This window comes from Marmota marmota, unplaced genomic scaffold (assembly GCF_001458135.2).
Source record: "Marmota marmota marmota unplaced genomic scaffold, marMar, whole genome shotgun sequence".
Lineage (NCBI taxonomy): Eukaryota > Metazoa > Chordata > Mammalia > Rodentia > Sciuridae > Marmota > Marmota marmota.
The window spans coordinates 3218010-3244112 of record NW_025999932.1 but is presented as its reverse complement, the minus strand read 5'-3'; the positions used below and the strand labels follow the sequence as shown (position 1 = coordinate 3244112).

The 26103-nt window shown below is 47.7% G+C and overlaps 1 long non-coding RNA gene across 2 annotated transcripts; it reads right to left on the bottom strand.

Moving 5' to 3' along the window:
• Window positions 1-2486: 2486 nt before the first annotated feature.
• LOC107140903 lies at window positions 2487-8870 on the bottom strand. Of its 2 annotated transcripts, XR_007346638.1 has the most exons (3): window positions 8749-8870; window positions 7640-7861; window positions 2487-6869 (listed from the first exon to the last, which is right to left on the bottom strand). It is a non-coding gene; the product is annotated as an uncharacterized LOC107140903 (long non-coding RNA). The 2 variants fall into 2 exon arrangements; XR_007346639.1 differs by lacking the exon at window positions 8749-8870 and having other exon boundaries at window positions 7640-8704.
• Window positions 8871-26103: the final 17233 nt, after the last annotated feature.

Here is a 26103-nt window from a genome sequence, read left to right as displayed (position 1 = left end):
CTCTGGTCTGCAGGTCTTCAGCTTGACGTGGGCCCCAGCAGACATATCAGGGTGAAGGAGAACAAAAAGGTGCTGGCAGGAGCCTCCCTTACCAAGATCCTGGGGAGACTGGATGGGAGGCCCCCCAAACTTTAATTTTTGAGTGTCTTTGCAGACACAGCCCCTCAAGCTATTTATTAAACCACTGACACATTTTGAAGAAACGCAAGGCGACACAATCCTGTCTGGTTTCATGACACCTTATTTGCTCCAACCAGCTCTAAGACTCCATCCTAAACCAATTGCCTCATTTGGCAAGAAACCTGCAGCACTTCCCTCTCATAGGCTAGCTGCAGAGGAGCCAGCCTGTCCCAGCTCTCTCTGATGGGGCATGCATGGCGTGCTGGGACCGCGGGCAGGCTCAGAATCCTGCCCACTGAGCACACCTGGGCAGGAGGAGTGAGAGAGGTGACCCTGGGGCCAGCAACGTGGCAACCACTGCTGTCCTCGAGGTGAGACTCTGTGAGGCCAGACATACAGGCAGTAGGAGTTCAGGAGGGACACGGACACTTCCCCCTCCCCTGACTCGCTCAATCCTTCTACTTCTAGTGACAAGCATACATTTTTTACATGGAAAGAAAAATACCAAGTTATAAAACATTCTTTCATCCCTATTACAATAAACACCAAATTTAGGGGGCAAAAAGTACATAATTTTGTAGCCTTTGAAACTGCTAAGACCCTAACCCTCTCCTTGGAGAGCGGCACAGGTTTAATTTTGTTCTCATGTGGAATTCAGGCAGGCTATCACGCACTGCTCTGAGAAGTGTAAATACGCGTGCAAGATTCACGAATATGAGGCTGTGGTTCAAAATACTGCTATTAAATTAGTTTAAAATAAGTTTTGCCTTGATATTAAATTGAGAATGCTAAAATAGAAATATGGGGAAAAGAGAGTCCACGAGAATTTAGTTTCGGGAGATGTTTTGGTCTGCTCCTTCACATGCTTGTGTCTCTGGTTTCCTGCCAGCGGTGGGTCTGGTGGGTGGGGAGGGTGCTTGTTTCCTGGGGACCCCTGGTTGGACCCCCATTTGAAAGTGCCACAGAACACTGAAAAGTAAGACTTTTGTCCAGCTATCTGACTTTCCAGGTCAGATACCAAAACAAAACATCAAAGAGCATTTTAGAGATGCCTGGCTTCAGGGGAAAGCATGTATGACATTCCTAAATGGTGATGGGTTTTGAACTCTGAGGCAAGCTGCCCTCCCTGGTGACAATGTGAGCTGGTACGACACTGTGCTCCCTTTATATAAAGTGGATGCCAGAGGTAAGCAGCTCGAGCCCCAGGGTCGGGGTCACCCTGGACTTTACTGCCTGTGTCCACCCAGTCAGAAACCCTGGTGTATCATGAAACTGAATATCCACGTTGGCGCATGACTCCATGATGGGACATGTGAGCACAAATAGTTAAAATTGCTGGAGGGAGAAAGTCAAAAGCACATTGTGCAATTCGACTCTTTGGAATGCCAATGTGATGCATGAATCACCTGACGGGATTTGCCTCAGTCCATTTAAAGACATTATTCAAAGAAACTGTGGGTACACATCACTGCCCAAAAAGGAGAGTTTTCTCTTTCAAAGTTAAACGAAACCCTCAACCGACTTCTAAGCAGGTGTCATGACTGCTTGGGGACGTGATAATCCACAGTGTGTCCTGCCCTTGTGGGTTTTGATGGATATGTCACAGGAAACTACAGATTTGGAAGGAGCATGGTGCTTTGAGACAGAAACCTGGAGTCTAGACCATGCCAAGCCACTTCTCAGGTGACCTTGCACAAGCACTTTTTTCCCTCTACATAACAAAGACTTAGTGAAGACTCTCAGCAGAAAAATAGAATTTTCTGTGGACTATTAACTAACATTGACTTAAATCTTATAAGCTTTACTTAGAAGCTGATAAAGAAAAATAATGCTTATAAGACTCTACAAATTACCATATGTTACTGTATCAGTAAAAGACCCCTGAGAGTTGGAATTTTAATCCCAAAGCAGAAAAGTTTGACAAAGTTAGCATCAGTTCTAGGTAAGAGTGTGGGCTCTGGAGGGAGGAAAAGTAAACGTGTATCACAGCTCTGTCGTTCTCTGCCCACTAGGTCTCAGTAGTTTGGGGCAGATATCTAACTGCTGAGCCTCAGCCTCCACGTGCTCAGAAAAGGGTTCCAGCCAGTTGCCTGCCCCATGGCGTCCTCAAGGGCACGTTCCCACATGCCAGCATCTCTGAAACTGAGACACATCTCATAACTGATGGTGTGAGTCCATGGAGTCTTTCTTTCTTTGTGGTATGTAATAAAATAATGGAGCATTACTGCAAATGGATAGCGTCTAAGGTTGAACATAGCATAGTAAAGCTACTTTCTGTTTTAAGATTATTCTGAATGACTAAGTTGAAATTTAAAAATTTTCCAAGTCTGAGCAATACCTCATGAACAAAACAGGTTTGAGACAAATTAATTTTGTAAAATATGGTTTATCAATTCCATTTCTATGTGAAACACATGGGAGAAACCTAGCCAATCAACACGTGGCGTGGCTGTCTCCACATGCAAAGGAACGTCGTCAACCTTGAGCCTGAGAACGTGTTTCTTCTTCTGTCATGTTTATGGTACTTGTGTCTCCTTTCCATCTAACTGCCTGAAAGTTTCCACATGTCCCCACTGTTTTCTTCTGTCCCCGTCATGGCACCAGGACAGCGGGGAGGAGGTCATTGAGAACAGCTCTCTAAGCAGCTTCCTGCTGTCCATTCTTCCCTGTTGAGTCCATGGGGGCCAGGGACCTCACCACCCCCAGCTGGGGGAGCCTTGAGAGCAGGCTCGACTCTTCCTCCCCAGGCACTCTGAGCTGTGAGTGACGGGGAGCCAGGCACCTCACCACTGGGCACAGTGGCCACCTGTGTGTGGCTTCTGCAGTGAGTCCTCGGACATCTGTGGACATGGACACAGGATGCTGTAGCCGTGGTTTTCCCTGGGCCCCCCCGCCATCCTCCCCTGCTCTGCCCACAGCCAGGGTCTCCCCTGATGGCCACCACAGGGGGCCAGGCAGACCTGGGTGCCAGTGCTGTAATCTTCCTGACATTCATTTTCTTCTTTGTTAAATAGTACTGATAGTTCTTGGAATTTTCCATCACACAGGGGTGCATGAGAATCAAAGCAAATAAAGTATGTGACAATATTTGATAAGTCTAATGCACGTGGATATTGTCGTGATTACAATAATTATAAGACACTTTGATCACTATAGAACCAGAAGTTTCTTGGGGGGAAAAAGACTTGAAGACACAGGGACAAAGGTCACTGTGCAGAGAACTGGGGTGGGTCACAGAGGCAACAGGAAGGCCGTGAGGAACACTGTCGCCCGCCATCTTCAGCTGCTTTTTAGCTGAGCACCTGAGCGAGTGTCTGAAGAGCCTGGAGCCTGGGGAGACCCAGAGCACAGGGTGGTTGTCTGCCTCTTGGTGTTGTGCAGCGTCTTCCAACAGCCGAATATAGAGGGCCAGGGAGGCCAGCTCACCTCTAAAGCAAGCCACCCTCTCCGTAAGTAGCCCACCCCACAGCAATGCCACAAGTCACCTCATTAGGCTCCGCCTCCCAACACTGTCGCCTGGGCCATCACGTTCCCTGATAGTTGAGGTTGGGGGACGCGCTCAGGGCATCGCCAAGGCCGACACTGAGCAACGAGTCACACTGAGAGCCAGTGAAGGAGCCTCAGGGGGCGACGGCAGGCAGAATGTGGCCATGCAGAGCTGCCGAGGCCAAGGAAGCGGAAGGGGCACAGAACCCGGGCGGCGGTGGGTGGAGGCCGAGGCCACAGCCAGACGGGAGCCCCAGGCTGGCGAGGAGGAGGCACGGCTGTTTCCATCAGCTGGACTTTCTCTTGGTCTGGAGGCACATTTACCTGCCTCTCGGTGTGTCCCCGTCACTGTGATGGGATGTTTGCCAACATCAGTGCTCATATCTGGGTTCCCAACTCCCGGTAAGGAGCTCTGTGCTTGTTCTGGAATTTGGGTCATGTATTTGAAGGCCAACATTTCTTAGTACTTTTTTTTTTTTAACTTTGCTAGAGTGGTTTAGTGTTGGTTTCTCCAAAGGTGGCTTAGCCCTGGGCCTGTCCCGGGCCTTCCTCAAGCCTGCCCTGCTGTTCCACGCAGGCCCGTGGAGGCCAGCGCCATGCAGCCTCCAGCGGCTCCTCAGTCTATGGTCCTCCGACCGTCATCTTTGCTAAGTAAGTACTTACGCTGGTGCACATTCAAATTCAGAGTCTCGGGAAGGAGTGGATGCGGACCTCCTTCTCTGCATGGCTCTTTACTGTCCACTTCTCTGACCCAAATTCCCTCTGAGCATTTCCTATGCAATGTCACAGTACCCTGGACTCTGGTCTCCATTTCCCCATCCTGGAGAGGTCCAAGTTCTGCCTGGGCTGCCCCCTCCTGGCCATGGTCCAGGCCAAAAGCCCAACACTGAAGATCACCCTATTGTTTTTTTTTTTTTTTTTTTTTCCTGTTGTGAGTTCTATTCCCATGCTTCCTTTTTTCCTAGTATCTTTGCACCAATTTTTTTCTAGATTTTCTAGCTGTTTTAGCTGGAGGACTAATCTTGCCAGTTAGTACATTTAAAGTACAACCAGAAGTCCACTAGGGATGCTAGGAAAAGCATTTTATAATACCAGAGGAAGCAAAATGAGTTTCAGTGGGTTTGGGCATAAACAAGAACACAAATCAGGTGAACAGACTTGAGAGGACATCTTCATCCTATTTATTGCTGCTTGGTTATTTATGACTTAGTTTAGACAGTATTTATTAGAGTTAATGTCTGTAAATACTTGGAGCCATACTGGGCTCACAATACTGCAAAATATAGGTTGGCTTAATAAATACTAAGTATAAAACATAATAAATACATAAATACTGACCACACTAGAAGGTTCAGGAAAGTCGGCACATTTATCGCAACTGTCATAAAAGTAGGGTGCACTTTTTCTTGAATGACCCGCTTCCCATAACAGAGTCTCTGTCTACTTTGTTGATCTCATATCTCTACCAGTTCGTGTGGGGACAAGAGCACTAGACCTCAATAGGCAGTCCAACCCTGAAGAGAACACAAATGAAGGAAGGGTCCCCATTACCCATATGCATAAAACCCGTTCCAGCAGGAAGGAGAGAAGAATGAATCAGACATTATTACACTATGTACATATATAACTACATGACCAGCGTGAGTCTACATCATGTACAACCAGAAGAATGAGAAATTATTCTCCATTATATATGATGTATCAACATGCATTCTACTGTCAAGTATAATTAATTAAAATAAACTCTAAAAATTTTTTAAAAATTTTAAAAACCCAGTCTAAGATGGAGAGAACTCCTGTATGTCTCCTGACACGGACACTGTATTTCTGTGTCAAGCCCCACTTGAAAGTAATGTTATTTGTTTCCTAGTGAAAATGATTTTGCCTGACTCTGGAATATAATTCTTCTGAGAAATCGCTTGTTATCTTGTAAACTTTAAGGAATGCAAACCAGGAAGAAACAGTTTGCACATGAGAAATTTAAGTAGATGTGCCAACTGGGTGACAGCTGTACCTCAGAAACCTGTCTTTAAAGAAAGTAGCAGCTCCACCTGCCCAAATGTAACCCTCACAAAGGGCTTGTGCAGACGTCTTCACTGCACACAGGAGGTAAAGTGAATCTGGACTTATCACAAGTGACAGAACACTCTTGTTATAAGAGATAATTGAGAATTTATAATTTTATTACAATGAGAATTTTCTGAAGGTCTTACTGTCGTAATATTTATTATACTTATTTTCAGCGTCCTATCCCTTCCCTACCTTAGCAAAATAAGAGAATAGTAAAACAAAATAGGGAAAAAACACCAAGTATCACACATTGATGAAAATAGAAAAGTGACATTAACCTAATAAAAGGGAATTGAGCATATTAGCACAATGATGCATGTATTTATCTTTGACCAAGGAATCTCATTCCGAGGAATGGATCCCGCAAAGCACGTTGTACATACACACTTGTTCCTTGCAGGTTTGATGGGGAGGAATGGGAAGGGCCAGTGTCCTGCAATAGGTCTTGCTGAGTAAACCATGGGACATCCTCACAATGGGTCACTTAGGGCTGTGGGAAGCAGCAGGAATGTTTCCACGTGCTTTACTTATAGTATATTTACCTGCTCAGAAGGGAAGTTTTGTGCATGTAAACACACATGTGTATCTATGCAAATGTGTTTGGTTTTAATATTTTAAAAAAGCACCTGGAAGACGAATGGAAGGAAGAGACTCAAAAGGCAGGAGAGAAGCGACTCTTCCCTGAGCGTGCTTCACCACGTACATTGACACGAGCTCGTGTGATACTTAACATGGCCTTAAACAAAACCACAGTTAGAAAGGCAATTCTTAAAAATCAAAAGGAAAGTGAAAACCATGAAATTGACAAGCTGTTGATCAGGTAGCATGGGCACACAGAGAAGAAAAGCCAGAAGGTCTACTGATCTCCCTACCAGGTTAGATAAGAAGTGGGGAAATTCTTTACCTCTTTTCAATAATCATTGTTGGTGGTGATATTGATGTAGCTATTCTGAGATCATATTATTATATTGTGAGCGTGAAGAAGAGTGGCTGAGATAACTCACAATTACACTATCGTCAAGGAGGACTGCAGTTTCAGCCTAGAGAACTGAGATCCAGTGGTGAGCTTGATGAGGTGAGTAAGAACAACAGTTCCAACTTTGATTCAGTCAGCAGCCAGTGTGAACTTACAATGTACTCCATCCTTGGGTGGTGTGTGGTGGGGGGTCGCACATATGTGTAAGCTTTGTCCTCTGAAAAGAAACAGAAATGTGACTAACTGTGCAAGGCTTATTCAGGCATACAGACCAGCAGGGTACATGGGAGGGGACTTCCTGGGGGATGGGACCCCAGGGTCACAGAGGCTGGGAATCCCACCACAGTTTGTCTGCAAGCAGGAATCAGAGAAGCTGGTGGTTTGGCTCAATCCTGGGCTATAAAAATCTGTTCAGAACAAATAATCCAGTTCCTTCAACAACCAAAATGCAGAGAGAAAAAAGAGGCAAGGCTTATACATGAACATAGATTAGGAGATAAATCCATCAAGTGCCATATGAGGACTTATGGGAAAATCATAAATCAGACAAATTTTAAGAGAAAAGAAGGAAAATATAAACACCTACTGGGTATTCAATGATTTACATTATTGCTTTTTTTTTCATTTTTAAGTGTCTTGATAGCATTGAGGTTATATTTCAAAAGAATTCTTATATTCCACAGGTACATCATTAAATATCTATGGAAGAAATGATGTGACGTCTGAGATTTGCTTCAAAACATTTGGGGGGATGGTATGCCAGGGAGGATTAGGCTAAGCAGGACCTGGACTTTTCCACTCTGTTTTGTGGTACTGCCTAAAGTCCTGTGATGTAGATATTCAAATGGGTAAGGACCTGCTGTTCTAAAATACATGGGGAGAAAGCTGCCTGGGCTCACTTGTAGAAAATCAGGCCCCGGGCTCATAGGTTGAGGTCTGCCAATCCCTGTCTGTTTTTTTTTTTGGGGGGGGGGGTCTACAACTTACACAGGGTGGATAGCCTACGTCTGCTTCTTAAGGCCGTTGCATTGAGGAAATGCGTCTGACACTCTATCTGTGCACACTGCTGCGACAGATGACAAGAGGGTCTCAGGTACTCAGTTATGTTTGAAGGAGCACTTTTGATAACAGCTACGTTTTTCAGGATTCCCATGTGGCAGGCATTGTCGGCAGAGCTTCAGATGTGTCCACTCATTAACCCCCAGACAACTGCAGGAAGTGGGTACGGAGATCTCCTTCTTAGAGATGATGGAACCCAGGCTGGAGCATTAGTTTAACCCCCCCCCCTCCCCCACGACTGCTGCTGGCTGTTCTCACCAGCAGGAGGCAGAGGGCATCCCGGCCAGGCAGCCCAGGCTCCATAGTCTACTGTGTATTTGTCAGATGCATTTTTATTGGTATTTGTTGTCGATTAATATTGAGTATGCGTATTTAGTTGAAAGCCCTGATAAGATGGATAAAGGACAGGCTCGTGCCAGTGGAGCAGGTGAACCCACTATCAAGCTAGCAATTTGGCTCTCGGGATAAAAACCACCTGCATTAAGAGAAAGCCGAGCACTGAGCAGGAGGAGGTGAAAGGAGGGTTAAGGAAGGTGGAGAGACCGTCGCCTTGCTCCCCCGCACCATCCTGGACACTCGGTGGCCTCGCTGCTGTAAGCCCTCTCATGGAACACAGCCCCGAAGTCACCAGGGCATCCCACCATTATGTCCCATCATCCCTCCCCTGGGAGGGCTCACTCCCATGACAGCCCCAGGAGCGTTTCAAGATGCGATTTCCAATAACAGAGTAATCTTCTAAGAGGATTTGTAGAGAATAAGTGTCTCCACCAGCCGTCATCCATGGGGTCCCGGCACTCCTTGTCAACTGCCGTCACAGGCAACTTCCTACCTGACGCTCCCCTTCGTGAGGCTCCGAGAAGGGTTCCTGCCAGCGGGGACCGTGCAGGAAACAGCTCTGAGCACCTGACTCTTATCTCACTTCCCAGAGCTTTCTTTTACCCTAAGACTCTTCTCTTGCTCATCATTTCCATAATTATTTTGATATCAACTTCTCCCTCATCCCCCAAATCTAATTAGCAAATTGGAAATCTCCTCACACAATCTGGCGAGCTTCCTTCCTTCCCGCTCCCACTGCCGCTCGATTCCGTGGCGCCCCAAAGGGCAGGTGGTAAGTAGCTTTTCAATCCCCATCACCCAAGGAATCAGCCTAAGGCTTTCCTCTAAGAAAACAGCAACTCCAAGCCTACGTGATGCATGGTGCTGTATTGAACAATAAACCAGAAGAATGTCTGTTAATAATCGACTAAATGTTTAACATGTATCTCTGCAAGATTCTCATGACTGACTGCATTCCTAGATCAATAGAGACTAAAAGGGCACATCTTGCTTCTCTCTCTCTAAAGTCCCATACATAGACATAACCTTTGAATCTGAATAAAAATACAGCAAGTTTCAATTCTGCCTCTTCTTGTCAGGAAACCAGGGGGAAAACAGGTAGAGCCTCCTTAGCCAAGAGGGCTTGAGGTGCAGGGGGACCCGCTGTAGTCTCCAGGAAGGCAGACCTAAGGAGGGGAAGGCGTGGGGGGCTCACCACGGCCATGTGGTGCTGACAGAGGAGAGGCGTCCTACCGTCTCTGCCCAGCAGGTCCAGCAGCAGTGGCTGCACAGGGGCAAGCTGATACCTGGGGACCGATTCTGAGAAAAGTGGAGAGGAAGTTGCCCAACATGGGGAGGAGACAAACATCCAGAAGGATCCTTATGAAGAGCGTGCCCAGGACTCTGACCCAGGTGACTGATTGAAGGGGGAGAGGTAAATGGGAATGAACTCTGACCCAGGGAAACTGTGCCTGTTTACTGTGCCTGATCTGAGACTGTACAAAAGCCAGCTGGAATTGTGGCTGGAGAGAAACCAGAAAGCCACAGTTTTGCCGTTATTTAGAGCAAAGAGACTGTCCCATTATCAGTTTTAAGTTGTAGGAAAGTGACTCTCAGCTGTAAATGGGGAGGACTGGCTGTCGTATCATGCACTCTCCTCAGCCCTTGCTACGTGCACTAACAGCTGCCCAAAACCTCTGTCTCAGCTACGGGGACAGGACCATGCCTCCTGCCACCAGGAGGGTGACAGAAGAAAGGCAGTGCTCCTGGGTAGAGGACCTGGGAACCACGGCACCTCCCTTTGCAAATTAACATTTTGTCAGTCATGCTAGTTCCCCTGAATCCAAACAACCCTAGGAACGCCACCGACAAGTTTAATTTCCCAGGACTTCAAAGCTGAAGGCTAGACACCTAGCATGGTGACTTTATTGACACCAGCCAGGGTGCCGGGGTGACGGCCACCGTAGACCTCAGTCTGGCCCAGCACCAATGACGACGAATGAGCCTGCAGGGTTTACTCTAGCTAAGTATGCTGGCCAAATTCTATCCGCCCTGGGCCTCGGTTCCTCCTATGTAACATGACGGGTGGACCTTGATGTTCTCTGAGGACCTTCAATCTCTGACACTCTGTACTGGAGAATATCATTGACTTCTTTCCCTTTCTTGCTTTTCTCTTAAATGTCAGAAAAGCAGAGTCTGCTGTAAAACTAGACCTTGGGGCCTGCTCTTGGAGTTGACTTACTAAACAAATTAAAGAACTGTTTTCAGCAGATTAATGACGTCCTTCTCCAGTTCCCGTGGGAATGTGGATTAGCCATGCAGGAGGGAGTCTGCTAATTTTGACATGACGCCGTCTCTCCGCTAGGTGAGCTTCCAGGGCACAGTGAGCCCCTGGCGGAAGCCCCTTTGCCCTGCATGTACCTGTAAGGCTGGAGATGTCATGAGCGCTTCACACACGCACCTCAGCACAACTCCGGAGAAGTGAGATGCCGCCATCCTTCACGTTAGTGTCTCCTTGTGCAACTGTGTTGTTGGAAACAATCAACCAGTTCATCAACAGGAGCAGCAGTAGGGGGGGGTGGGTGCCTTCCCAGTACTGATGCAAGAAATGGCATTGCTGTTTACTGTCAGCTTTAAATAGTCAATAAATGTTCTCAATAATTTCCAAATGTTGGTATGTGATTCACTTGCAAGAAAATACAATTTGTAAGACTTATGGGGAGTGTTCCCTCTGTAGTGTTGAGCTTTGATGATTTTCAAGACAATGTATTACGTCTCAGAAGTTAAATCCATGATCATTCCTATGCCTCTGATTTATCAGTTTTAAGTTATAGGAATGTGACTCTCAGCTGTAAATGGGGAGGACTAGATGTAGTGACAAGCACAAATTCACACACACAAAAAGGATGCTCACCCAGGTCAAATGACTGCACATTTCTAAATGTAAAGAATGCCTATTTTTTTGATAATCAACTCAAATGGATTAATAATAATTGAAAGTTTTTCAGTGCTGCAGTATGGAGTCACCTTATCTCTCTACTGAAATCGTTTCCATTTGCGAAGGTGACGCAGCCGAGATGAGCCTGCATCAGTGTCCCAGCCTCCCTGCTCAGAGGTGTTCCTGGCTGAGAACTCTGTACAGGGTTGCTCCACTTTCCCAGAGCACACTGTGCACGTTCTGAGCTGGAACCTGGAATCCGAAGAATTTGCTGCATTATTCCCCGAATCTTTCCACCTTGGGATTCCATTCTAGTGACTTTACAAACACACCTAATTACTCAGCAGTCAGTTCCCACAATCAGCTTAAGAACATGTTTACTGTAACCAGGGAGGGTGAGAATTTAGTCTTTTGAGTGGAGTCAATTACAGCATCATAAATATGATGCATGTTATCTGAAGTGACCAAAGTGCTCCTGAATATTTGAGCTTCAGAGAATGAGGAGATCCTCCTCTTCCTTCCGATTTTAAATGAAAATATGGGAATATCGGTTTTAAGTTGTAAAAGCCACTCCAGGAAATTTGCTTGCAAATTGTCCCAATTAGAGCCCCTGGCACTGGCTTGTCCTTTCCATAGTGTTTAGAGATTGCTTGCTGAATTGACTTGCTACAGGTGCATTTATATCTTTCTCATCTGATACCTAGATTTAAACACCACGGACTTGTACTTCAGCCATACAGTGCTCTTAGCAATGTTTCACACTATAACGTGGGAGAAGATACCTCTTGCTGAAACATCACAGCTAAACAGCAAGAAATAGCAAATTCACATACACAAAAAGGATGCTCACACAGGTCGTCTCATTTGCTATGGCTGCAGGGCACAGTGGGTCTAAAAGCTTTCACTCACGCTTCACTACGGAGAAGCACTGAGGGACGAGGTGTCCTTCTGGACCTTCCCAGGAGTACCTGAGCCTTAGAGAGATGACCTGGGGGCTCATGTAAATGGCATTGCATTCACAGAAATGGATTTGTGCATGGAGTCTAAAAGCCACTCTGCAAGACATAGTCCAAAAATAAACATGCTTTAATACCTTTTCAGATGTGTGTTTCAAAAAGCCTCCTTAGCCCCAAGGCCCTGTGTTCCATTATGATGCAGTTAGGTCCCACCACACTCACCAATTTTATACCAGGAGGATGAAGCAGCACTGTCTAGGGAAGGAGATAGAGGAAAGGGGTTTAAGAACTCCGAATTTTATTCTGGCTCAGATGCTAATTTTCCTGTGACCTCAGCCAAGTCCTATAAATTGTTACTTTCTGCAAAGAGAAGATAATGGAGAAGACCCTTCCCCTCTCACAGGATAGTCCTGGAGATTAATTAGGCAGCTCATTTAAGATTCAAAGTGCTGTGAGCCCACAAGAAAAGTGCTGGGAAGAACAAAGGAGGGACTCTCCCTTCCCTCAGCACAGTGGGGACCACACCATAGCACACACGGGGATTCATCAGGTGCCATTACCAGTGTTTGTCAATTAACTGGTGTTAGGTCGTCAGCGTGGGGTTAATGGAAAGGCTGAACTTGCTGAAACGGGCCTTCCATGGTGCACGTGGAGGCTCCGGGTTGCAGGGGCCATTCCTTGAGCACTGAGCTGACGAGTGTGCTGCCACCCTTCAAGCTTTTCCCTTAGCTCCCAAGCTGGTGGCTTGGAGCATGCGCATTTTCCCCCACCCAGTGAAAAACAAGATCTTTTACTTAAGTCTGAAACAAAAACTTTTCAAAGAAGTAAAGGAAGAGAGCAAGTTAACTAGTATGCCTCTGGTAATCATTTGATGGAAGAAGTCCACTCTCCATCCTGAATATTTCCAGGGGATGGCATGTGAATGCTTGCAAGCAAATATGTACACATATGCACATGCACGCGTGCGCGCGCGCACACACACACACACACACACACACATACACACATACACGTGCAGCCAAAGAAGATGACTTTGAGAAACCAGCTCAACCTTCAGCAGACTTCCCAGAGGAGTCCTCAGTCTGCCCCAGAGGGAGCTAATGTGGAACACACAGAGTGAAATCCTGGAATTTTCTAAGCACGACTCTGTGAGAGGAGCCCAGATGAACATAAACCAGTTAGGGAAGCTATGGAAGGAAGAGATATGTTTGTCTTCTTATCAAGGTATCAAGGTATCCTTTGAGGACAAATTTTGCGAGAGCTATGTTGATGAAGACCCAAGGCACGGCACTCGTGGTCTAGCTTCCACCTCCCTCCCTCATGGAACCTGGGTTGGCAGCTTAGCAGGTGCACTAAAAACCTAATGCTTCTAAGTTCTACCACCCTGTTTGAATTTCAGTCCATATAGAAAGTCAGCATGAAAACCCACATTCCAAAAGTCATCATGACTTGAAGGAATGCTGCAATTTGACCTCACCAGGAACATTATTTTTGCGTTAGTCAGCTTTCCATTCCTGTGACCAAATGCCTGACAAGAACAAGTCAGAGGAGGAAAACACTAGTTTAGCTTATGCTTTCAGAGGTTCAGTCCATGGTCAGCTTAGTCCATTGCTCTGGCCCCAGGGGAGGCAGGACCTCATGGAAGAAGGGCAGGGCCGAGGAGTGCCAGGAAGCAGGGAGAAAGGGAAGGGCTAAGGGCAGATGCAGCCTCCAGGGCAGGCCCCATAGGACCCACCACTCCAGCCACGCCCCATCCACCCACAGTTGCCACTCATTCTGTTCAAACTGTGAGAGACGGAATTGATTACAGCTCACACTATCAAATCATTTTGCCTCTGAATCTTCCTGCACTAACACAGGAGATTTGGGGGTACATTTCATATCCAAGCTATAACATTGTACTCCTAGCCCCAAAAAAGTTCATGCCTGTCTCAGAATGCAAAATGCTTTTAGTCCATCTCCAAGTAGATCCATATTCTTAACAGTTTCAGCATGGCCCCCAAATCCTAAACTGAAGTCTTCTCTGAGGCTCAAGGCAAACTCTGAACTGTGATCCCCTATAAAAGCTATATCTAATGTACAGTGGCACAGAGTAAACCTTCCCATTTCAAAATGGATAAAGAAGGGTAAAGAAAGAAAGGATGTGACCAAAACCCAGGTGAGCAAACAAATCCCCCAACCACAACTCTGCCTACAGCATCTGGGACAAATGGTGGCAAGGTGTGTTCTCCAAAGGGCTTGGGCAGTCCTGCTCCTGCAGTCTTGCTGCTTGTAGCACACATGTGTCTCTTTCATCCTGGTTCTCCCCATCCAGGGGCTTTCCTCAGTAGGGAGTCCATGCATTACTGGCATCTCTTAATTCCTGGATCTCAATTCCTGCTTTGAGTTCACCTCTGCAGCTTCACGTGTGGCCATTTCAGGGGCAACCCACAGGGACTCGGACCCTGGTACACTTTACCTGGCCTCCCAGGCCTTTCTTTGAAGTATCAGTAGAAGCTTCCATGAACCCCTAACCCCAGTGTCCTACATTCCTGCATGATCACCACCATGTAGATGACACCAGGGTCTGCTACCAGCTCAAGCAGTAGCTGAACCTCTTGGGATTATGGCTGCTATGACTTCAGAGTGCTTGGGAGACTGAGCATGTTGGAACAGTTTTCTAGGCCCTCCTACACAAACATGGTGCTCTCAAGAGTTCTTCTCAAAGGAGTTTTGCCTTACACACCTTTGAACCTGAAATATGGTCTAATTTTGCAAAAATCTGAGATTCCCTGAAGCCATCTTTCCTATTGTCTCTGTGCAAAGTATTTAGTATCTCTTCTGTGGTGGAAATCCCCTTAACAATCACACCATGCTTCGCCCTAATTATACTATACTTTTCCAGTCAAGCTGCAAGTTTTTGAAATCCTCAGCTCTCCTTTCTGCTCCAGATTCTCAGAGTAAACCTGGATAAAAGCTACCAGCAAAACTCCATGCCAGTGACTGAATGTTGTACTACGTTGAAATTTCTTCTGCCAGATTAATTAGTCCATCACCTTTAAATTCAGTCTCACAGAAAGTCTCAGGACACTGGTAAAATGTAGACAGATTCTTTACCAGAATGTTATAGGAGTGGTCTCTAATTCAATCCACAATAGTATCCTCCTTCCCCTCTGAAAACTCATGAACCCAGTCTTTACTATCCACGGTCCCATCAGCATTTTCGTCTTCTGAACCCCACCAGAATTGTGCATTAAGCTACGCTCACAACACTCTAAGGCTTCTCCAGCTAGCCTTCCGGATCTTTTTCAAGTTCCTCCTATAAACCAGTTCCAAAGACTTCTCAACCACATGATCAGTTAGTCACAGCAATGACCTCACTTCTTGTTATCAATTTCTGCTAATCAGCTATGTCCCATTGTGACCAAAATACCTGACAATATAATTTAGAAGAGGGAAATTTTACTTTTCTTCATGGTTTCAGAAGTTTAGTTCATGGTTAGCTGAGTCCTTTGCTCTGGACATGGTGAGAACATCATGGAGGAAGGGCACAGAGAGAGGTAATGCTCCTTTCATGGTGGCCAGAAAGCGGAGAGAGGGAAGGATGAAAGGGCCTCAGGAAAGATGCCCCTTCCAGTGCATGCCCATGACCACCTCCTCTAGCCGTGTCCCACCTGCCTACAGTTACCACTCAGTCAGCCCATTCAAACTAAAATGGACCAATGAGGTCACAGCTCTCGTAATCTAATCATTTCCCCTCTGTAAACCTGCATTAACCCAGGAGCTTTGGGGGATTCCTCATATCCATAACTATATTCTTAGGAAAGGAAGGAAAAAGAGAGTGAAATAAAGGCATGGGCAAGCTGTAAATGAAGCCTAACTGAGAAACAAAGCAGGATAAAGTCCCTTTCAGAAGAATAAAGACAGCTGATGGGGTCCAGGAAATTCTGCCCCATGTGGAATGGCAGAAGCAGGAAGTGCTCTATGAATTCCTGCCGCAGTCCGGCTGCAGCAAAATAACCGGGGTGGGGGGGGTGACGAACAACTTGTGTAGATTGATACAGCAGGAGTGGGAGCCGTTTATTGCAGGACAGGAGCAGTATTTATACATTCCACACAGCTTATCTAATTAGCATAAACTAGATACATCAGTCAACCAATAAGGAATCTCCACACTTAATGGCTCGCTGGTGTTACTTCACAAACCACTCCCTCTGGCAAAATGCCAGGCGCCATCCTGACTTGTTTACAGACTCTAACAAATTCCCCCACCATTCCTTCCTAAAGCAGACAATTGAAGAATTATTTGACTTTCTCCTAAAAGAGGTTCTAGGGTCCTCTTTTCAGAAAGTCTATTTCAGGATGACAGGAATGAAGACACGGAGATACCGAGGAGAGTCTGAGCACACAGGCTTGTCTAGTTCATCACGTTGGCCCACGGCCCTTTTCTCCAGTCTCCATTCCACAAGGTCCCATCAAACCTCAGTAATGAACACAGAGCTTCCCTTATCTTTGTGGGTCTTTATTTTTGAGAGCTCCCATACCATGTAAAATTTATGTAAAATTAATCTGAATAGAAACACCATTTGAACCAGCTGTCCCACTCCTCAGTTTATACCCAAAGGACTTAAAATCATCATACTACATTGATTCAGCCACATCAGTGTTTATAGCAGCTCAATTCACACTAGCTAAAATACAGAACCAACCTAGGTGCCCTTCAACAGATGAAAGGATAAAAAAATGTTTTATATATACACTATGGAATATTATTCAGCTTTAAAGAAGAATGAAATTAAAGCATTTACCAGTAAATGGATGGAGCTGGAAAATATCATGCTAAGCTAAATAAGCCAATTCCAAAAAAACCAGAGGCCAAGTGTTTTCTCTGATAGGTGGATGCTAACTCACAATAAGGCTGGAGCCAGGGAAAAGCAGAGGTGCTTTGGATTAAGTAGAGGGGAATGAAGGGAGAGGAGGAGCGCGGGGATAGAAGTGAGATGAATCTGACATTGTTGCCCTGTGTGCACATTTGACTCTATGACCAATGTGATTCTACGTCATGTTCAACCAGAAGAATGGGAAGTTTTACTCCATTTATGTAAGATGTGCCAGAATGCACTCTACTGTCGTGTACAACAATCAGAACAAACACAAAAACTGTATGCTTTTCTCTTGCTAATCTCTCTTTTCTTGTAGAGGCCTCGGTCATGAACCTTGTGCTGGGTAAAAACAGGAATCCTGTCCCCCATCACTACCCCTCCTGTCCATTCCTCTGGCTGTACAGAGTTCATAGCTCTTTACAAAGCTCTGCATGCTTATCAATGTGTTGAGTCCTAGCCACAGGACAACAGCATCCTTCGGAGGTGCACTCATTATCCCCATATGCTGTGTTCTGAGGATCCCCCAAAATGCATGCGTTGGAGGTTTAATCCAAAGTAGCAGGGTTGAGAGGTGCCTGTAAGCAGGGAGGAGTTCTGCCTGCATGAAGGGACCTTGTCATTTCAGAGAGGGTTGGAAGTCCCCGCAGTGAACTTGTTATAAAAGTCAGTTCCTCTCTCTCTCTCGCTCTCTCTCTCTCTCTCTCTCTCTCTCCCTCTCTCTCGCTTTCCACCCTCTGCCACAGGATGATGACCTCAACAGAAGTGTGGCCCTCCAGCTTGGACTTCCAAGACTCTAGAACTATAAGAAATCAGCCTCTGCTCTTTATGAATCCTCAGCCTCAGGTATTCTCTTGCAGAAGCACGAGATGCCCTAGGGCGCCATGTAGTTCTCACAGTGGCCTCAGCATGTGCAGATCTCTGGGAAGCAGACAGGCCTGATTCTGCTCTCTGTGCAGTGGCTCTCCTGCAGGTAGACTGCGGCTCTCTCTGGAGGGAAGCTCGTCTCCCAGCTGACTACCACTGGCATTAATGCAGGGATGAGGTGTAACTGTTCTCTCTGGTCTTGGGGTTCTGGGGCCTGAAGGTGGGTGGGGCAACCCCCCTGGGTAAGACAAGGGAGGCCTGGGCTCCACCTGAGAAGCCCTGATGGTCTCTGAAGTGAGCCTGGGCAAGGCTCCTAAGCAATGGCTGACATCTAAAGGGAAGAACTGAAGCCACCTCTACCCTGTCCAGGGCCCTTCCAGATTAAGGAGGCCAGAGAATAAGAAATTCAAGGTTTTAAAAGTCAGGCTCTAGCTGGGCACAGTGGTGCACACCTGTAATCCCAGCGGTTCTGGAGGCTGAGGCAGGAGGATCATGAGTTCAAAGCCAGCCTCAGCAAAAATGAGGCATCAAGCAACTCAGTGAGACCCTGTCTTTAAATAAAATCCAAAATAGGGCTGAGGATGTGGCTCAGTGGTCAAGTGCCCCTGAGTTCAATTCCTGGTACCAAAAATAAAGTAAGCCTGTAAAGAAGGAGGATGGCACAAGTGAGAAGCAGGCAGTCATCCCTCTTGAAAAACCTGCGCCCGTGGCTGGGCTGTGACAGTCCCTACACCCTGGCCTCGTGTCCAGCCCCCTCTACTCCCTGCTCTGTCACCCTTTCTCTGCTCACCTGTCTCCTACGTGAACTCTGGTCCCTAGCCAGTGCTCCTCTGCAGCTGTGGGAAGGGAGCTGGAGGCTCCCCCAGGAAGCCCCCACCCCTGTGCAGGACTCGCCAGTCAGCTCAGGTTCTGTGACGTCCTTCTGCTCCTGGTCCCCTGCGTGTTGCCTGCCTTTACCCCCTCGTGCTGTTGTCTCCCCTACAGAACAGCATCCACAAGCCACCTAAAACCCCCAACACGTGTTCTGGGTCCCACGACAACAAGCCTATACTCAGTTGCCTCCCTTGAAGTTTTCCATAACCTAGCTTCACTCTGCTTTCCAAAGTATATTCTGTTATTTTCCCAAACTCACTGAGGCCACTGGAACTGGTAGCCCCCGTCTCCCTTGTGGTCATGCCACGATGCATCCTGCCTATGTGTCCCCACGCTGGGGGCTTGACCTCTCTGAATGGGCTGGACCTGTCCAGTTTGCTCAGCTAAGTCCTTCCCGAAGGCTTGTGATTTTTCCACAATCCACACACTCTGCCGTTGCGGATTTCCTGGCTGCTTGCACTTCTGACTGCAGGGTTCAGCTTTCCCAGACATCTTTTCTAAAGTCCTGCCCACACCCTCTCTACCACACCTTGCTGCAGTCCGGCTGGGCACAAAATAACCAGGAGGTCATGAGCCACTTGTAGGTTCAAACAGGAACTACTTTGTTGCCAGAACCCAATGGGAACTCTCCAGAACTCCACGGAAACTCCACGAGAACCAACGGGAACTCAACGGGAACTTGGCGAGAACTCAAAAGTAGCGGGCACCTGAGGTAGCAGGAGCCGCCTTATTGCCAGACAGCAGAGGTGCTCTGAAGGCAAGAAGTGTCCCCATTGTGCAGAGCTGTGTGGGACACAACAGCACGACCAGCCCACAGAGCTCTAAAGGATTTGCTGCAGACCACGCAGTCCCCAGTGCTCCATGTGTGTTCACTATTTAACCCTCGCGGCAATCCATGAGGCAGGGGTAATCACCACCCCACTGACAGGCGAGGAAGCTGAAGCCCCAGAGCTGTAACAGGTGCTTGCACTGCAGAATGTGGAATTGCCAGGATCCAGGGTTGGGTCCAGAGCTCAAGATGGTGGTTGACCGATGCTACCTCATGGGGACCAGCAGTGACCCCTGAATGACCGTGTTGATTTAGGCCATTTCCCATCACCTTCAGGCCCCTGGTGGAGTGAGAGCCCTCTCTGACCATTCTCCCGTCTCAGACCCAGGCAGGTCAGGACCCTGTTTAAGTTCCACACCCTGGAACTGACCAATTCCACGGGCCCCTGGGCTCTGGGGCTGCTGTCCCCGGACGAGGCACAACCTGATGAACTCCACAGCTCTTTAATCTCTAGCTCATAAATCAGAAGAAAGAGGGAGGAAGAGGAGGTGGGGGAAGGGGAGGGAAGAATCATCTCGAGGAGTAGAGGGAGTTCAGAAAGCACATGAAGCCGACGCAGGAGGATTTGTCCCCTGGACAGAGGGACAGCACATGAGCGGGGGAGGCTTGAGGGCAACTGCAGGCCCTCTGGACTCACCTCACCCACTTCAAAGTTTTGGGTCATGTTTTAGTCTGATACTTTGCTGCTGTCACCAAAAGACCCAACAGGAACAAATATAGAGGAGGAAAGGTTTATTGGGGCTCATGGTTTCAGAGGTCTCCGTCCGTAGATGGCTCAGATGGCCTGCATCCAAGAGCATCATGGCGGAGGACAGCAGCTCAGGCAGTGGGGGAGTGCTCTGAGAGAGTGACCCACCTCCTCCAGCCAGCACCCAGGTGATCCATGTAAGTGGATTGACACACTGATTAGGTTACAACTCTCATAACTGATCACTCCACCCCCGAACGTTCTAGCCTTCTCTCACCCAGGAGCTTTGGGGGTACCGCCTAGCTGAATCATAACAGGTCAGTGCATGGAAGCTTCCTCAGATGTCAACTCACAATGCGCTTAATGCCTCATCTCTGAAGTCACTGTGCCTGGGACACAGCAAGCACCACTACTGCACACCGTGGGGGGCTCGCCCCTGCCCAGATGTGGGGGTAGTGATCCAGACATGTTTGACACAAATGGCAATTAGGATGTCTCAGAGCTGGGCCCTGTGGCCACGCCTGCAATCCCAGCAACCTGGAGGCTGAGATAGGAGGAGGGCAAGTTTGAGGCCAGCCTGGGCAACTTAGCAACATCCTGTATCAAAAAAAAAGAATGTCTCAGACTTTTTTAACGTAAGATTTTATGATTCTTTGTGCCAACACGATTGAAAAATAGCATTCACTTATTCAAACGCAAGTATTTACTGAGTGCCTGGGATGAAGTGGGATGGCCTGTAGTGCTAGACCTTAATCATAATGTCTGGTTCATCCTGACTTGCATACATGGTGTTTAGGACCCAGGGAACCCTCGGCCTTCCCAGGAGAGAGGAAAAGGAGCTGTCAGTCTCAGGTGGGCAGAATGGGGCAGATAGACATTCAGAAACCAAGGTGAAGTGACCCAGCAGAGCACTCTTCCAATCCAGAAAGGATTCCCCCCGTCTAGTGCCAGGGTGACAGCTTATCTCAGCCGCATGGGAGAGTGGCTCTGTCCCACAGAGGATGTGGCATGCGGACACAGGATGAGGCGCTTGGGAGCAGAGGACAGAATGGCTCTGTGGCCTAGGTACTCCTCTCCGTGGTGGGGAACAGAACGAGCCCTTTGGTCTCCCCACATTGATGCAGGGATTAGGATTGCCAGGTGAAACCCAGGACATCCATTTGAATGTGAATTTCAGATATTCGACCAATATTTTTAGTGTATGTCCCAAATGTTGCATGTGATATAAAAAATTATGTCTTTTACATCTGAAATTCAGATTCCACTAGGCTTCCTATTTTTGTAGTTGCTAAATTTGGTTTGACCTCCCTAGCTAGCATGCCTACCTTGAGCCTTTAAAGGGAAAAGAGAGAAATGGCAAATCATAGGGTGGTAAGTACATTAATCACTTCAGGGTTCTCCAGAGAACAGAATCAGTGGAAGGGGTGTGTGTGTGTGTGTGTGTGTGTGTATAGAAAGAGAGAGAGAGGAGAGAGAGAGAGAGAGAGAGAGGGGAGAGAGAGAGGGAGAGAGAGAGACAGAGACAGAGACAGAGACAGAGACTAATTTACTTTCAGCAAGTGGCTCATGCAATGTGGTGGCAGGCAAGTCCAAAGCTTTTGGAATGGGCTGAAACCAGAGATGGTTTGTGCTGCCCGAAGTCCAACGCATTCTGCTGGCGGAATCCCCTCTTCCTTGAAGGAAATCAGTCCTTTAACATCAAGGTCTTCAACTGATTGGATGAAGCCCACCTACATGAAGGATAATCTGCTTTTCTCAAAGTCTCCCAACTTAAATTTTAAATTTAAATTAAAAGTACCTTCATAGAAACATCCAGAATAATGTTGGATCAAATATTTACATACTCTGCCCCAGCCAAGTTGACATAAACCTTACTATTGAGTTAGGGAAGGAGTTGGCTTTTGAAAACTGGTGAACCTGAGGCCATTAAGAACATCATCCAGCACAGCAAACATACACCTCAGAGGCCCACGCGCCCTGGCACACTCCTGCCAACAGCAAACAGCTTCCTCCACCTCCTCTTTTTCAACTGATCGGCTCTCGATGGTTTGTCTTGCTTTGCTTTCTCCTGTGTGAGAGAGCATTGATCCTCTCTTAAAAGCAGGTGGAGGTTACTGCTTCTCTCACCTGCTGGTCTCAACAGAACAGCAGAGAGAATAGTGACCACGGAGGCCAGGGCCTGCTGAAGCCAAGGGGACTTGAAACCCTCCAGCTCACTGCAGACAGGGCAGCCCCTCTAGCCATCTCTTACTCTCTGGCCATGGTGGACCTTGCTTGGCCTCCCATGGAGGGGCTAAGTTTAGTAGAGACATTGTCAGCCAGTTTGCGCTGAAGGTGAGACCGTGCAAGGACAGCCCAGCTCCCAGGGGCCTTCACTTACATCTTCATGACCAGCGATTCCATGTGAGAGCATGGGGCCTGCAGGGCACGAGGAGGATTCCCCAGGCTCTAAGCCACCCAGGGATGGTACACGGTGGGCAGCTGGCACTCACCCTGGCTACGGCCTGTCCATGTCTTCACTCCTCCAAGCCCCCCGCTCACCAAGCGGCTCTCATGGGTTTCTAGAAACCTGCTACTTTATTGCAATTGTCAAGAACCCAAGACGCTGTTAACTACAGCTGCCACCTCAGACAAGGAGTCACCTGAGTGCCTTCCTCCTAGCTACCTGAGATTTTGCATCATGTGACCAATTTCTCCCGTCTCCAACGTCCTCCCAGGTTTGCTGGTAACTACTCCTCTCTCTGCTCCTGGGAGGTCAGCTGCATACATACTGTTTTTAAATAAGAGGTATCAAAGCCAGCTGACCACCCAAAGGGGTGTTATTAAATCACAGGAGGCCCACATTGTGCCAATTAAAAATGACAAAGGGGTCTGTTTATAGGCAGAAAACAATTTAAAAGCCAGTTTTGAGGGGCTTTTTGAACATCACACACACATTCATGCATACATGAGACAAATTTTAGAAACTAGTGTGTAGGTGTCAGCAGTGGTTGTCTGTGAGAGATTCTAGCATCTTCTGTCTTCATAGTTTAGCGTATCATCCAGTTTTTTATGATGGCCAGGGCTTCATTTTTATAAAATTTAAGCTCTTTTGATTTTGGAAACTGTCTTCACTGTGCCCTGCTGTCACCTGCCACCAGGTTTATGTGGCAGAGAGTTCATGTCAATCTCAGGACCTGAGTCAGTGAGTCCCATATCATCTCTCCCATCCTGATCATCCCACTGTTTGGAAATTTATGTCCTACAGGAGGGAACGAGGTCTTTATAAGGAGGAGCACAGGAGGGGAGGGAAAGACGAGGAGGAGTGAAGAAGAGAGGCCGGGGAAAGCAGGCCACCACGGGAAGGAGCACCTTCCACCGGCTAAGCCCGACTTGTCTTCAAGTGACTTGGACTCAGGTTGTTGACGCACGTCACCACAGTTCCATGTGAAAATTCATGCCGGAGCACATTATGGAAAGGTACGATGAAAACTGAAGCGTGCAATGTGGCGGGCCAATGTGCAGTGCTGTTGCTGCCCCGTGTGATGAGACACAGGTGGCTTCCCGGCCCAGTGACTGAGTCACACATGGCTCCTAACAGAACTCGGGGTGTGGTGGCCGCCACCACCCCAGCAAGGCAGGACCACATGTGGCTCTTTCCTGTCTGGGTGGCAGCGGGGACGGAACACGTGTTAGACGGTTTGAAAAGTCTACTCTGGATCGGTTTCTTCGTCCGTGTGGTTTGGGAAGTTATCATCATCACTTGGAAAGGAAGATATCCAAAAAGGAAAGCCTCGTAGGTTGTGGCTGACCTGACTTAAACTCTGCACAACGCGAGGATGTGTAGAAACACTCCATCGTTTCTTATTGATACACTCAGCTCGTGTGTTTTTATGCCTTAGTTAAGAAAAAATTCAATTTAAAAAGAAAAAAAACAGGAAAGGCCTTGTAGGATCTAATAGATGGCATTTTTGCTCAGACTCTGCCTGTCTCTGCCTTACACTCCTCATAGACAAATGGGAGCCCCAGAAGGCCTGTGGTCCTAGAGAAAAACTCCCGAGTCTGTGCCAGCTGAGGGGCAGCCCACTCCTTGACCACATCCCAGAGTGCATAACGGCAGCTCTGTCTGGACAGGGGAGCAGGTCCTAGTGGACCCAGGCAGCCGGACATCTGAAGCTGTTTTCAACCCCGCCTCTCTAACACATTCCTCTGTTTGTTGATTTTTGTCAGAAAGACAGACTTGTTCTTCTTCCAGGGAATTTTCTAACATCCTGCCACCAACATCTGCACAGAATAGAAAGCTTTAGAGGGTCAGATGAAAAACACTTCCCTCTGGAGGGGTGAGAAAGATAGCAGTGTTTCTGTTGGAAGCAGCAGAAGGTCAGAGAAAGCGCCACAGAGCCCTCTCAAAGAGCCATTGTGACGGCCACTGCCGCAGAAGAGGGAGTGACGGCCAGCAGGGAGAAGGGGAAAGGGGACACAGAGGGACTCTGCGCACAGCACGGAGCCATCCTGTGCCTTCAGCAGTTACACTTCGAGCTGTGGTGACTGACTTCTTGTTTGTTTCGCCCATCAGACTGCAAACTCTCCAGAGCAGGAGTGTGTGTGACATACTCACCAACACCAACTCAGCGCGTCACACGAGAAACACCAGGCACCAAGTGGGGGGCAACATGGGGAGGAGAGAGGAGAGAAGGAAGGCAGAAGACAGGAGGGGTGTGTTGCTGCCAGCCACAGCCACGCGGGATGGCCTGCAGCTGGAGCGCCCCCACCCTGCGCCACACCTCGCTGGGTGCCCAGCAGAGCGTGCTCAGTGTCTGCTGGACGGCCGTGCTCTCCAGGCTTGGAGGACTACGACAGACTGAAATTGAAATTACAGTGGGACAGATCACCAGTGTGGACAGGCTCATGAACAGACGCTTCAAACAAACGGGCTTTATAAGAAGTAGGCTTTAAATCCATCCTGACAGCTAATTATCTTTGTCACTAAATCACCTAGATGCCAGGGACATTTCTAATGCTGAAGCGAGTGGCACACTGGGTTGGAATGGGTCAGTTCTGTGTGTGGCAGGAGCTTGCTATTCTGCCCAGGTACACTGTTAGCAAATCACTTATGGGGACACTTAGAGGGCTAGCTCCAGTGGCCAAAGAAGGAGTCTGCCTTTACCTGGTGTCTTGACACTTTGATATCAGTGTGTGGCCAGAAGTGGGGCTACCTGTTTCCACAGGGCCCCCCACAGAAAGAGGCCTTGAGGAGGGGAGGTGGGAAACCCAGGTAAGGTTCTTCTTTTCCTAGTGGCTGTCACGAACTGCTCCGTTCTCTCACTCAGCCAGGGGATGGATGGAAACTGTGGACTTGAATCCCAGCCTGGGGTCCTTAGATGGGTGATTTGAGCATGCCACTAGGTCTTCTCAGTTTTCTAATCTGTAAAATGGAAATATGTAATTCCTTAAGTATAATCATTACAATCATTAAATGAAGGCGAATTTCCACATTATTTTATGAATATTAATCACTTTGCAAGAGTATGCCTACTGGCCGGGACCTCTAATAGTTGACCATATTGCATGTCAACTATTCTGCCAAGCCCTGTTAGCTCACTTCAACCTCAGGACAGCCCTCTGAAGAAGGTAATTCAGTCATGGTGGAATCTTTCATGGGTATGCAAACCTACAGACAGGTGTGCAAGACAAACAAGTTGCTGGCTGTCTTCAGGTGACGGAGTAGGGAGAACTAACCAGCCATAGCTCTGAGAGCTATGAAGCCTGGCATCTTAGCAGCAGGTGGACCTGCGCCTCACAGGAGAATGCGAGAAGGATGTGGTTTTGAGAGTCACTGAGGAAAGAGTCAGGGGCCTGGAGGTGCGTGGTGAACCGTCTTCTGGGCACCAATGTGTGTTGGGGGGTCCTTAGCCTTGGCTGTTTTCCTGGAACACAGGCTGGGGCAAAACTCTATGTCACCATGGGTTAAAAGCTCACAAATATTTCACAGTTAGTGTAGCAGTACAAGCAGTCGGCCCAGTAAAAACAAATGGAGCAATAATATCACCAATAAAAGTCATCGTTTCCTGACTTGACCTTGTGCTGG